The sequence below is a fragment of the Lates calcarifer genome, unplaced genomic scaffold (assembly GCF_001640805.2).
Source record: "Lates calcarifer isolate ASB-BC8 unplaced genomic scaffold, TLL_Latcal_v3 _unitig_1772_quiver_1746, whole genome shotgun sequence".
Lineage (NCBI taxonomy): Eukaryota > Metazoa > Chordata > Actinopteri > Centropomidae > Lates > Lates calcarifer.
Window position 1 is genome coordinate 1 of NW_026115750.1, and position 11,574 is coordinate 11,574.

Genomic DNA, 11,574 nt, shown 5'->3' on the forward strand with positions numbered 1-11,574 from the left:
ATTTTTGACACCATACTATACTATGACATGACATTTTTTGACCATGATTTTTGACACCATACTATACTATGACATTTTTTCATGATTTTTTGACATCCTATACTATACTATGACATTTTTTCATGATTTTTGACACTTATATACTATGACATTTTTTTGACCATTTTTGACACCTTACTACACTATGACTTTTTTGACATTTTTGACACCTTACTATACTATGACATTTTTTCATGATTTTTGACACCATACTATACTATGACATTTTTTCATGATTTTTGACACCTTACTATACTATGACATTTTTTCATGATTTTTGACACCATACTATACTATGAATTTTTTTCATGATTTTTGACCTTCTTACTATGACATTTTTTCATGATTTTTGACACCATACTATACTGTGACATTTTTTGACCATTTTTGACACCATACTATACTATGACATTTTTTGACACCATACTATACTATGACATTTTTTGACCATTTTTGACACCTTACTATACTATGACATTTTTTCATGATTTTTGACACCATACTATACTATGACATTTTTTGACACCATACTATACTATGACATTTTTTGACCATTTTTGACACCTTACTATACTATGACATTTTTTGACCATTTTTGACACCTTACTATACTATGACATTTTTTCATGATTTTTGACACCATACTATACTATGACATTTTTTGACCATTTTTGACACCATATTATACTATGACATTTTTTCATGATTTTGACACCTTACTATACTATGACATTTTTTCATGATTTTTGACACCATACTATACTATGACATTTTTTGACCATTTTTGACACCATACTATACTATGACATTTTTTGACCATTTCTGATGCCTTACTATACTATGCAAATTTTTTAGACAGTTTTTGATATACTGAATACTGAACATAAACAGTTTAATGTCAGTGCTCTGTGTTGGACAGTTGATGTAAAGCTGTTTGTGAATTACCTGGAGGACTCAGTCCTGGTCTCAAAGAACTTTTTCATTGTATGAAGACTCTGATCGTGGACTACGTCTCTGTGATCGCGGACAATGTCTCTGAGATTATGGACAAAGTCTCTGTGATCATGGACAGTGTCTTTGTGATCGTGGACGATGTCTCTGAGATCATAGACGCTGTCTCTGTGATCATCGACAATGTCTCCATGATCGCGGGCAGTGCCGTCAAATCGGTGACCCCCGTCTCCGCCGATTCTATCGCAAGGTCTCTACGAAGCATGGGACAATGTCTCTGACCATGGACAACGTCTCTCTCATCTTTGACAAGGTCTCTGTGATCATGGACAACGTCTCTGATCGTGGACGATGTCTCCCTCATCCTCAACAATGTCTCTCCGATCATGGACCATGTCTCAGCGATCGCGGACAAAGTGGTGACACCTGGAGGAATCAAAGAGAAACATACAAAGGAAAATGATCAATACACTACTACCTATTTCTCATCAACAGTTTAACCATGAAAACACAACAACATTAGAGGCTGTTTCAGAAAATCAACAGTTGACTGTCATCACTTCCTGAAGAACCAACAACAACAAATATTTGGGAAAAAGTCAAATGATTATTGATCGTGTGTCTATCAACTAATTACTGAAGCAATGATGTTTGTTACTGTGAACTGCACAACAATAATAAACACTATCAGTTAAGTAAATTTTTGGATGCAGGATTTTAACTTGTGTTGTTTATTATTCTTCAGTAAAAGTCTTGAGTATTTCCTCCACAGCAGACAGTAACATACAGAATCATTATTTCACCTTTCGACCTCCTTCTTATTAACACATATTTAAAATGTCTTTGTTTTATGTTGTTTTCATTTAATGAATAACAACCAAATTTACAAAGGTCTTAACAGCAGCTTATGTGTATAACTGAATATGTGTAGAACTAGTCTTTATATACTGCAATGATAAAAAATACCATCTGACCAACAGTTAAAATTACCACACGTGAACAACTCACTCCAATATTTTATTTGTAAAATTTATATTGTTTTGTACAGTGTAGTCTAGTGTGTCTAGCACACACAATCAAGAATTTCTGATCGTGTACAATCAAACTGAAGTTCAGATATTTAACAGTCCCATTTTGACTGATCCTTAACAATAACACTAACATTTGACATTTTGACATTGTAACAGTAAACATTTCCTGTAAATTTAGAAGTAATATGTAATAAGAAAAGTATTATATAATGGTAAAAGTAAACCTATGTTAGAGGTAACAGTAAAAGTAATCTGTAATATAATAGCAATGCAGAAGTAATAGTAATCCAAAATGGAAGCAAAATGCCACAGTATAGTATGTGGTCAAAAATGTCAAACATCACAGTAAAGCATCAATTACCTCGAATATTAGATTACTTTTACCATTACATAATACTTCTCTTATCACATATTAAATTTACAGAAAATGTTTACTGTTCCAAACTGCATCTAGTAACAGATTAGTTTGACAATTACATCTTACTTCTGATATTATTACACTTTTCTGATAAACTGAATACTGAACATAAACAGTTTAATGTCAGAGCTCTGTGTTGGACAGTTGATGTAAAGCTGTTTGTGAATTACCTGGAGGCCTCAGTCCTGGTCTCAAAGAACTTCTTCATTGTATGAAGACTCTGATCGTGGACAAAGTCTCTGTGATCATGGACAGTGTCTTTGTGATCGTGGACGATGTCTCTGAGATCATAGACGCTGTCTCTGTGATCATTGACAATGTCTCCATGATCGCGGGCAGTGCCGTCAAATCGGTGACCCCCGTCTCCGCCGATTCTATCGCAAGGTCTCTACGAAGCATGGGACAATGTCTCTGACCATGGACAACGTCTCTCTCATCTTTGACAAGGTCTCTGTGATCATGGACAACGTCTCTGATCGTGGACAATGTCTCCCTCATCCTCAACAATGTCTCTCCAATCATGGACCATGTCTCAGCGATCGAGGACGAAGTGGTGACACCTGGAGGAATCAAAGAGAAACATACAAAGGAAAATGATCAATACACTACTACCTATTCCTCATCAACAGTTTAACCATGAAAACACAGAGAAATATTCAACATTACAGCTGAACCACAACATTTTAATTAACATTAGAGGCTGTTTCAGAAAATCAACAGTTGACTGTCATCACTTCCTGAAGAACCAACAACAACAAATATTTGGGAAAAAGTCAAATGATTATTGATCGTGTGTCTATCAACTAATTACTGAAGCAATGATGTTTGTTACTGTGAACTGCACAACAATAATAAACACTATCAGTTAAGTAAATTTTTGGATGCAGGATTTTAACTTGTGTTGTTTATTATTCTTCAGTAAAAGTCTGAGTATTTCCTCCACAGTAGACAGTAACATACAGAATCATTGTGTTTCCTGATAATATTGCCCAAGGGAAGCATATACAGGGTGAATAGAATTGGTCCAAGCACTGACCCTTGTGGAACTCCATGTCTAACTTTTGTGTACATGGAGGAGTAGTTGCTAACATGTACAAACTGAAGCCTATCAGATAGATAGGACTTAAACCAGTTTAGTGCAGTTCCTTTAATACCAATAAAGTGCTCCAGTCTCTGTAAAAGGATGTGATGGTCAATCGTATCAAAAGCAGCACTGAGATCTAACAAGACAAGAACAGAAACAAGTCCGTTGTCTGATGCTATCAGGAGGTCGTTTGTAACTTTTACAAGTGCTGTCTCTGTGCTGTGATACAGCCTAAATCCTGACTGAAAACCCTCAAATAAACTATTATCCTGTAGAAAGTTGCACTACTGTTTTGCAACTGCTTTCTCTGGGATTTCGGAAAGAAAGAGGAGGTTAGATATAGGTCTGTAGTTGGCTAATACATCAGGATCTAGAGTGGGCTTTTTTAGGAGAGGTTTGATTACAGCTGTTTTATATGACTGTGGCACATAACCTGTTACCAAGGACAGATTTAATATATCTAATACAGCACTGCAAATTAAGGGCAGAGCTTCCTTAAGCAGCCTAGTTGGGATGGGGTCTAAGAGACAAGTTGAAGGTTTAGATGCTGAAATAATTGATGTGAGCTGGGGGAGGTCGATGAGAGAAAAGGAGTCAAGGTTAGAAGGTTAGGTTATGTGGTCAAAAATGTCAAACGTCACAGTAAAACATCAATTACCTCAAACATTAGATTACTTTTACCATTACATAATACTTATCACATATTACTTCTAAATTTACAGAAAATGTTTACTGTTCCAAACTGCATCTAGTAACAGATTAGTCTGACAATTACATCTTACTTCTGATATTATTACACTTTTCTGATAAACTGAATACTGAACATAAACAGTTTAATGTCAGTGCTCTGTGTTGGACAGTTGATGTAAAGCTGTTTGTGAATTACCTGGAGGACTCAGTCCTGGTCTCAAAGAACTTCTTCATTGTATGAAGACTCTGATCGTGGACTACGTCTCTGTGATCGCGGACAATGTCTCTGAGATTATGGACAAAGTCTCTGTGATCATGGACAGTGTCTTTGTGATCGTGGACGATGTCTCTGAGATCATAGACGCTGTCTCTGTGATCATCGACAATGTCTCCATGATCGCGGGCAGTGCCGTCAAATCGGTGACCCCCGTCTCCGCCGATTCTATCGCAAGGTCTCTACGAAGCATGGGACAATGTCTCTGACCATGGACAACGTCTCTCTCATCTTTGACAAGGTCTCTGTGATCATGGACAACGTCTCTGATCGTGGACGATGTCTCCCTCATCCTCAACAATGTCTCTCCGATCATGGACCACGTCTCAGCGATCGCGGACGAAGTGGTGACACCTGGAGGAAATCAAAGAGAAACATACAAAGGAAAATGATCAATACACTACTACCTATTCCTCATCAACAGTTTAACCATGAAAACACAGAGAAATATTCAACATTACAGCTGAACCACAACGTTTTAATTAACATTAGAGGCTGAAAATCACAGATAACAATAACCTCGGCGCCGTAAAGTGTCCACAACTCATGTCAGGTTTGCTATGGCCACAGAAACACAAACACACTTTAACCCGCACAAATAAAAACGACAAAAAGGAAACGGCCCCAAATGCATCTCTGACAGATAAGGCTAATGCTAACGCTGGTCGCTAATGCAAACGCTGACATCCAGGTGTAAAGCAGCCAGGTACAGAAGTAATATAATACAAAATGACCACAAATGGACACTAAACGATGACAACGACACGATAGACCGATATGTACTGAGTTAAAATGACCAGGATGAAACACAAAGTTACAAAAAGATGCAAAATGTCGTAAACAATTACAACAGGGATTTAAGCAGACTCATTGTGTTTTCACCCGTCCATGCTGGGGATCTACAACTCATGTCAGGGACGCCTGAGTCACGGAAACACAAACACACTCTTACCCACGCGATGAAAACGACTGAAAATGGAAATACGGTTAAAAGATTACTTTAAAAGAGGGGGCTGATGCTAATGCTCGCCGCTAACGCAAATGCTAACGCTAGCCGCTAGATAGTTCGTCTTACCTTCGCGCTGCAGGTGTATTCAGCGTCCAGCTTCACTCATGTTCGACAAAAAGCAGCTCCAAACCTTGTTTTAGCATCTAGGCTTCATCTGGACTTAGGTTTTCTCACAGTATGGACAAACCGAGGTAACGGTTTGAACGTTGGTTTAAATCTACTTTCCGGCTTCGTTTCTCCGCCTCCCTGCGCCCCCTCCCAGAAGATCTGACCAATGAGAACACGCGTAAGGTAACTACGGCAGGAAAAAAACGCCAATTGGCCAGCTGACTCTTTTCTGCCTAGCAACCGCATCTGATTGGTCTTAAAATACCCCTTCTATTTTACCCGTTTAAAGAGGTTTAAAAGTTAGTTTGAGTGAGTTTATTATTGCTAAAACTGATTCCAGTGTGATGTTTAGTTGTTCCTCTTGCCAGAAGTGTTTAATCATGGAAGATACATATTTGATTGTTGTGCTGTGTTGTAGGAGTGATGTGTTAATATACTAGTGGTTTAACTTAAATTTAGCTTTACACAGCTCAATGTTAGTGGTGTTACAGTTCATTAAACAGGAATTAAGGGACTCAAAATAATTAAAAGTGAGTATAGGTAAAAGAAAAACACTATATTAGGAGCTGGTTTATTGAGATAAACAGCACTGGTTGTTTTCCATTTGGTGCCATTAAACCACATCAGAGGAAATTGCAACTACACGGTGTGGTTAAAAGATTGCCAGTCAAAGCTCAAACAGTGAAAAACATGATGGACATGTTTGCTTCATGTATTTATTTTAGAAAGATTACAGTCTCCTCATCGATCCACATAGATTTGTAGTTGTCTGCCACAGTTTTTCACAGTCATATGCTTCATGTAGCCCAACATTTATTGGTTAGGTTGAAATATTTTGCTTGTCCTAGTACATTGAGTTTTCCACTTCAGCCAAGCGTAAAATTGTTTTGCAATATTTCAAGATTTCTTTACACTCAGATATTTTCTTTTTCTTATGCAAAATTAAACCAATACTGAGCAAATTGTATGCTAAAAAGACTTTGGAATTGATCCACTCAATTTGGCTGAAGCCTCATTAACTTCAGATAAAGCTGAATATATTTTTGCACAAAATGATGTGAAGGGATCTTTTAGAGGCCAATATAAACAGAGGGATCATTCCAGTTAAATCTGTCTCAGTGATCATATTAATAGATGTAAAGAAAGGGGAGACAGAAGCTGCTGAGGGAGGTGAAAGGAAAACCAGAGTCAAACAAAAGACTTGTCAATTTCAGCCATATGTTGTGTTTCTCAGAAGCTCCATGGCGTGTGTGTGAATTTGTTTCAGCTGAGAGCGAGACAGCTGTAGATTAATATCAGCCTATGACTCGAGCGATGACGGACAAAAGAAGGGTGGAGAGGTGCTGTCTCTCTCAAAAATACACTTCCCCGTTTTTCTCTCTTATCTTTTTTTTTTCTTTTTGCTCTTTCAAGTGATTTAGAAACAACAACAACAAATCCCTTTTCTCACAAAGACTTGAGAGTTAATTCAGCTCTCAGGCAGAATAGATGATTGTGTGAAACAAAGGTCTAAGGTTAAGGACGAGAGCCTCTCTTTAATCAAAGCACAGAGGGGGAAAGAAGCAAATTGATTCATCACTTTATTTCACTAAATTGTTATGACTGTTATAGCTGAGCACCGGTCTTTGTGTTTTAATGTTTTCACATCTTCTAGGAATCTGTCGTAGGATATCTTCATTTTCTTTTTTTTCTACTGTCTAATGGCAGCCAGGGAAAAATGGTTATTTTTAACATTTTCATGAATTTAAACCCAATCTTGATGCTATTTATAGTTTCTACTTTTATAATTTTCCTTGTTTTTGCTTTTACTAATGTGAACTAAATATCTACTTCTACTAAAACTGCTGCTGCTGCTTCACATTAAAAGCAATCAAATGGTGAAACGTGGGATGGCAGGAAACACAATGCAGCCTATTTGCCACCAAGGGTTAGTGCTGACCATGAAAATCTTCTACAAAACAAGATATGGTCATTTTGTTCCCCTCTTTTTTTAAAGGGAGCAGTGGGATGAGGAACAGACACAGTGAGCTCTAAAATATCTGCAGGCAGCATAATGTTACCACAGACACATCACAGTCGCTTTTTTAAATTCATTATTTGATAAATTTGGATCTGGCTCATAATCAGCACCATTGCTCTAAGAATAAAATTTACTCATCAAAATGTGTCAGTAATTCTTGTTTTCTTAACTTTACGTGATGCTGCTGTCTGTGAACTTTGCTTTTTATACGTCTGATTTTCTGCAACCAAACTAGTTCCAGATTATGAAGGAAACTCCTCATTTAGCTCCTCCTCAGCTTCAGCTCTGCCTTCCACCATGTTTGTTCTCGTTCTGCACAAATCGTCTGCACAGAGCTGTTGGTTTGTGTATAAATGATTTTGATATTTGACACGAGTGACTGATGTTTACATGAGCTGTGAGCCTGGATTATAACAACTTTTAAGCTACCAAACAGTCATTAATTGACATAGGACGTCTGAAATTGTACAGTATTGTAGGTTGTAAATGCAAAAGCTCTCCTCTGTGTGAAAGACAAATGTATGGATAGTACTTAAAGAGCAGAGCAGGTTATATCAGAACAGAATTTCCAATAAGTAATTGTATTTTTACCTTTTAAAAGAGAGTACACAGCATGCTCTTTCCTACATTCTTTATGCTAAATGAATTGAGATATATATTTAAAAAAGGGTTAAAAGGACAACAGGGTATTGTAAGTATTTCTAGCTTTATAAATGAAGATGACAAACATGTCTCTTATATTTCAAGTACACTGTACTACAAGAGAGCAAACGGGGCTTGACCTCTCGGATTGTTTTTCTACTTAATTCTCCTCATTTGCTCCATAGTACTTTAGATTTTATATCTGTTTTCCTCCCACTCATCTGTCTGGTCCCTGTCTGCCTCTCTGAAAGTATTCGTAACCCGCCGAGGAATGTGAGGCCTGTTAATTCCTCTGAGCTCCAGAACAACTTGCTACCACATTTACTGCACATTAACAACACGCTCATACCCAGCACTCAAATAAACGCAGTGGCTGGCAGCCGCACACACGAGCCACATGGATTTTTCAGGAGGAGATCATTTCATTTCACCTTTGGATTTGTATTGGAAAGTTGACAATTCGATGCATCTGTTGGGAAGACACCGTTAACACACAGAGTGACACAGGAGAAACTGTATCAGGCTGTAAACTTTACAACAGCAACTGCAAAACTAACTGTGATGGAAGTAGAGATGCTCTGATTCTCTCTGGGGTTGTAATTATACGACTCAGCAGAGGGCTTTTAATTTGAAACAGAGGTTACAGGAAGTGGGGACAATGTTGATCAGTCTGCAGTCTGTGATGATCCATTTTGTGATAGCATTTGTTAGCTTAGTTGTTGTCGTTTTGTTGAAAAACCTGCCGTGGCTGAACTCTCCTGGTGTTGTCTTGGTATTAGCATGTTAGCAGCTAACACCAGCAAAGATAAGCTTTGCCCAAAGATGGTTCCTCAGACTAATTGTGCTTTGGTGGAAATACAGTTCATACACACAGCTTTTGTTTTATCTTAACGTCCACCTGGAAGCTTTTTAAAGTGAACATGTCCATTAAGCACACCTGTGGACGCCTCCTCACTGATCACAATAGCTGCAATAGCCTTGTCTTCACCTTTGACCCTGAAGTTGTGCTCAAACTTGGTGATATGGTTAATTTGCATTAAAAAAAAACACATTTCTGGATTAATTGCGAGTGTTATCAGATTTGTAGGGAGATGGTTGAGGTGTAATACACCCTAATTCTAAAAGTACTTAATCTCAAAACATGTTCATTGTCGCAAATTAGTTGTATATAAACATAATTTCTAGGAGTCACCTGACGTAATCAATATTACATAAGTTACTATAGGAAGAGTGAAAGGGGTCGCTCATACTCACCCGACTCTGCAGCTCTTTGCTTTTTTCGCTTCTTTTAGCTCATTGTTTTGGTTTTACGCCACATTTACGATATTTATCAGTCTCACCTCTCTCATCAGAGCGCAGATGTTTTCAGCTGAAGCTCTTCTCTTCAGGTCCTTAAAAACTGGCGGTTCGAGACAACAAGTTCAGGCCTGTCTGTGGTCGTTTCTGCAGAGCCCTGAAGGAGAGAATACACATCAAATTACAACACTTATCATGAGATACTTCAGGAATTCATTAGCCATCACAGGCTAATATATATTTGTTACAGGATATAATGTTAAGGGTTTATGTAGTTGTTTGCAGTTTTGAATGTAAAAAAAGCAATTGAAAATAACTTAAATGCTTATTTAGTATTTCTAAATCATATAAAACATTATTCTGAATGTAAATGTGTGAGAGATAAAGACAAACAAGTTGATTTTTCAAGATTTAAAGTAAATCCTCCTTTAAATTCTTCTCACTGAAACCAAAACCAGTTTTAAAAGTGGCTGTTAATAGAGATGTTTGGCCTTCCACCCCAATTTCTATCTTTACCAATATCTTTTTTTTTATTATTTTAAATGGAGGATGAGTCTTTACTTCTTCATCTTATTTGGGGTCACTTGTAGTTAATGTTATATATTTCATCTTGCAGCGAGTAGCTAGTACATGGCTGACATTCATTTAAAATCTTAACATGACAACATAAAACTTTCAACCAAGGTAAAAGAAAAGCATCCGAGTCTCGGTGTACACCTCCTTTGCCCTCCATCCATCCCTCCATCCTTCCGTCTGTGATCTCTGCAGTCAGAGCCGATCAGAGCTAAGTGAGGATATCAAGTTTCCCCTCCCTCGACGAGCGTTTACAGGAGAGACGGAGCGGAACAAACCTTTAACAAAGCAGAGTGAGTCCTCCTGCTCTGTTCTGCAGCATTCCCCACATTTCTACCACAGTTTGCTACAGCAAGAAGAAAGACATGAGGGGAAAAGAGGGGGGAAAGAGTGATGAACGTTTTGTTGCAGATGACTCATGGAGAGAGGCAGGAATAGAAGATGGCACATAGAGAGGAAATAAGGACCATTTAGACCATGAAAATTAGTTTTGTATAAATTAATCTGCTGCTTATTTGAAATAAACCAGCTGAGATCGAAAGAAAATCTGCCCTCTGTTGTACCTAAAGTTTCTATGAGGCTATATGAGATAGTTGGTACAAACATCACCTCTGCCAGATGATTTCATTAAACATAGATCAGTTATTTTTCAGTCTCAGATTATTCAAAATACACTTTCCATATGAAATATAGGTGAAATTCTCGACCAGTAGCCACAAAAAAATCTCAACTATGAGCAAAAATATTTGCATCAGCCTCAAAAATATCAGCCCAACACTGGCATTCATATGTTTTGATTGTGTCCATGTTGGAATGCCATTATGGAGAAAACCTAAACCAAACATCAGTGACATTCACTTCTTGTCTTTCCGTCTTCTTTACTCTGAAAATGTCAGCTGACAGCACAGACGCATTCGGCCAAAACTTGCATCAACAAACCCAGTGACAGGCCACATTAAAAAATCATTAAAATAGTTGATCCGCGCGTCAGAACCCACGACCAAGTGTGTGCGCTGCGTTCAAGTGGGGACGGAAAATGCAGCTGTGGTTCTTGTTATCCAGGCGTTCGCTGCCAGAACTGTCAGCTGTGGGGTAAAACAAATCCCCGGGTCTGAACACACACTGACTGACTTTTATTGAGGTTTGTTTACCTCCCACATACTTGATTTCCATTGATTTCAACTGGAGGAGAAGTGGAAACTGTAACGGTGAGGACAGATTCAGAAATGCTTGAAAAAAAGCTCCTTATGCTTCACATTAGTTTCATTTCACACTGTTTTAAAAACGTACAGATGGAAGGATTTACATGATAAAAGGTAGAGAGAGCAGCGATTTCCTGGATGGAAAGTCCAGCGTTTTATCGACCCACCCATTCACCCGAACCTCCCTCCTCCTAACGCAGAATATTTCGCTCTTTCTTTCGCTCCCGTCCTGTAGAG

At 38.0% G+C, this 11,574-nt stretch overlaps 1 long non-coding RNA gene across 5 annotated transcripts; it reads right to left on the reverse strand.

Moving 5' to 3' along the window:
* Positions 1-197: 197 nt before the first annotated feature.
* Positions 198-10,494, reverse strand: LOC108890473 (uncharacterized). Of its 5 annotated transcripts, none has more exons than XR_007809843.1 (6): positions 10,414-10,494; positions 9,607-9,719; positions 4,410-4,841; positions 755-1,416; positions 462-603; positions 198-285 (listed from the first exon to the last, which is right to left on the reverse strand). It is a non-coding gene; the product is annotated as an uncharacterized LOC108890473 (long non-coding RNA). The 5 variants fall into 5 exon arrangements; XR_007809845.1 differs by having other exon boundaries at positions 462-499; positions 10,414-10,493; XR_007809844.1 differs by lacking the exon at positions 198-285 and having other exon boundaries at positions 446-499; positions 10,414-10,493.
* Positions 10,495-11,574: the final 1,080 nt, after the last annotated feature.